Below are 3,372 nucleotides of genomic sequence, written 5' to 3'. Positions count from 1 at the left end.
AAAATATCTCAGATTTGTTTTTATCCAAAATGGTGCCGCCATTGAGGATCGATCCAACTTAAATTCGATAGATCTCAGCCATGTTTGATCGATCGTACCTCAAGTTCGATCGATCGAACCTCCTAAATCCCTAGAAAAATCCAAATTCCAGCTCATTAAAAGTTGTCTCATATCTAATCATTAGAGGAATATTGGTGTACGAGCCAAGCTCATTTGGGGTGATTTTTAACCTACCTATATAAGGAATATAAGCCACTTTTTGGGAGAGCCTTTTGATATACTTTAATACACATACTTAGGAAGGAAGAAAAGAAGAAGAGGAGGCTAGAGACACCATTGGAGACTCTTCATCAACCAAGGAGTAGATTTCTTCCATGGAGTTTGCCCTTGAGGGTTGGAGGACATCATCCATGAGTAGCTAGACATCCTCTTGGGGCTAGAGTTAGCCCTAAGCATGCTTTCTACTTCTTGATTTATGTATTTTTTAGGGGATTTGTATTGTAATTCATGTTTTGACACTTTTATATATATAGATCTTGTTTATTCAATTATTTATATGGTTTAATGTTTCCAATTGATCATTTCATTCTATCCATATGTCTATGTATGCTAGAATAGATGTTCATGTATTTGTCTCTATTTCTTATGTTATTGATGCATGTCTAAGTGTATTGAGGCTATAGATCTAGAGATTGTCAAGACATAGTGCTTAATGTCATGTTCTTGTGATTTATTTGGTGGTTCATACTTATTGCTTGATGAATTGTACCTCTTCCTTAGTTTAATTAGTTTAATTTTATGTCATTAGCTTAGATGTAGTGTAGTTGTTAAATGAGAGGACAATCCATGCTTGTTGTTGATGTTCCATACTTATGAAAGCAAGTAACATAAATCTCTAACCTTGTGATGTGTTTGGATTCTGAGCTTAAAGAAAGGATTAATGGCTTAATTTGATATGTTGTGCTATTCACCATGTTGTTTAGACAATATATGCTTAATTTGTCATCCATACTTGTTGGAACAACCACACACACACACTTTGTTGCAATACATGTTCTTCCCCTCATTAATCATTCATTAAAGGTGTAGAAAAGCTATGCTTAGTAGTGATCTCTAAACCCAAGATCTCTCTCTCTTTTATTCTCTCTATTGCATTATTGTTTACTTTAATTTAAATTCATCTTGTTTAATTCAACCAACCAACTACTACTTTGATCACTCGACCTACTAACCCTAATTTTGATTCCTCAACCTAGTGCGACCCTCAATCCCTTGGGACGATCCCTACTCACCCTAGCTATATTTTTAGTGAAAGGTGGTAGTGGCAATTTCTAAATGTAAAACTTGGCCACATTGCATAAAATTTTTGGGTTTGACAACAATCCACACACCGGGATGGGGAAATGTTCCATGAGGCATGGGAAAGATTCAATGAATTGCTTAGGAAGTGTCCACATCATGACATGCCCAAATGGCAATTAGTTCAATACTTCTTTAAGAGCTTATCCGACAATTACAAGGGCATGGTTGATGGTTCCATGGGTGGCTCTTACATTGATAGGCATGAGGATGACGTGTGGCGTCTTTATGAAAGCATGAGTGAAAATTCTTTACATCGATCTTTATCTTCAAAGAATGGTAGAAATTCAAGTGGAAGGAAGACTGTTAGCTTACATCAAGTCAACCATTCCAATGAAATAGCCGCCGAGATGAAATCATCATCTCAAAGGTTTGATCAATTCTTGATCAACCAAAACTTGGCAAATCAAGTATCTTCCTTCCCTAACCATTCCAATCATGCATCCAATGAGACATATATGACTTGTTCAAGTGTTTTACATTCTACTTCTAATTGTCCCCATAGACATGTTCAAAGTGAGCGTCATGAACAAGTCAATGCAACATTTGTTAATCAATGGAATAATCCTTATGGCAATCACTATAATCCAAGTTAGAGGAACCATCCGAACTTTTCTTAGAAAAGCTAAGGGGAAGGCTCAAACCCTCCCCAAGGTGGTTTTTAAGGGAAGTATATTCCGCCACCAATGCAAGCCCAAGGTTCCCAAGGTTTTAGATCATCATATCAATCACAAGGAAACCAATTCTCTAATTCTCATTTTCCAAATCAATCATATTCTCAAGGAAATTCTAGGAGTCCCGCTTTTGAAGAGAAAGTTTTGACCACTCTAGGCACTCTAGAGGCGAACACTCAATTGCTTCATTCTCATTTTCAATCCATTGCTAAGCTAGAAACCCAAGTACGGCAAATAGCCAGTACTTTAAATGCTAGAGAGAAAGGGAAAATGCCTTTGAAAGCCCCACCAAAGCAACAATGCGTTGTGGAGACTCATTCCTCATCGGAAGGTCACATAATTGAGCATTTTAATGCGGTGACTACCTTGAGAAGTGGGAAGATTGTGGACAACCAAGTGGGCATGTCCAATGAAGAGAGTGAACCGGTGTAACCCAAAGTTAATACCCATCCCGTTTTTTATCATATTCCTCCTTCATTGCATATGCTTGATCTTTCAAATGAGAATGTGTTGAAAAGTGATTTGAAAAGTGATCTTGAAAAGAAAAATTTGCAAAATGATTTCAAAACTTCTTGTGTTGAAGAGACTTCAAAGAAAATTTCTAAAAAGGTTTTTGAACCAAAAACTCCATTTCCGGATGCCTTTAAAGGATTCATTTCAATCGACAAGGAAAATGCCAAAACAAATAAAATCATTGATGTGTTTAGGCAAGTGAAGGTTAACCTTCCGCTTTTAGATGCAATCAAGCAAATTCCGGCTTATGCCAAGTTTTTAAAAGATCTTTGCACCCAACAGAGGAAGAACAAAAGCCAAGCACCTAGGAAAGTGGTCTTAACCGAGCAAGTGAGCTCTATTTTGCAACACAACACTCTTCCAAAGTTCAAAGACCCCGGTTCACCTACTACATCTTGTGTTATTGGTGACCATGTCATTAATCAGGTTCTTCTAGACTTAGGAGCAAGTGTTAATCTTCTTCCATACTCGGTATATGTCAAATTAGGCTTAGGAGACTTAAAACCAACGTTGGTGGTTTTGCAACTTGCGGACCAATCCATCAAAAAGCCTAGGGGTATCGTTGAGGATATATTGATTAAGATTGATAAATTTTTCTTCCCCTTTGATTTCGTTGTCATTGATACAGAACCGATCCCGAATCCTAAGAGCCAAATTCCCGTTATCCTTGGCCGTTCTTTCTTGGCAATCGCAAATGCCAACATTAATTGTAGGATGGGGATAATGAAGATCTCATTTTGCCACATGAAGGTGAAGTTGAATATCTTCAATCCAACCCCGAATTCATTTGACAAGCATGAAGAAGTGAATGTTGTAGAGAAATGTC

At 37.4% G+C, this 3,372-nt stretch overlaps 1 pseudogene; it reads right to left on the bottom strand.

The window, feature by feature from the left end:
* Window positions 1–1,350: 1,350 nt before the first annotated feature.
* Window positions 1,351–1,465, bottom strand: LOC132315375 (small nucleolar RNA R71; annotated as a pseudogene).
* Window positions 1,466–3,372: the final 1,907 nt, after the last annotated feature.

The sequence above is a fragment of the Cornus florida genome, unplaced genomic scaffold (genome assembly GCF_030987335.1).
Source record: "Cornus florida cultivar Cherokee Brave unplaced genomic scaffold, ASM3098733v1 CherokeeBrave_3.0.0_Hap2_Chr06, whole genome shotgun sequence".
NCBI classification, from domain to species: Eukaryota; Viridiplantae; Streptophyta; class Magnoliopsida; order Cornales; family Cornaceae; genus Cornus; species Cornus florida.
Note: the sequence above shows the minus strand (reverse complement) of the source record. Positions and strands in the feature narration are given on the sequence as shown.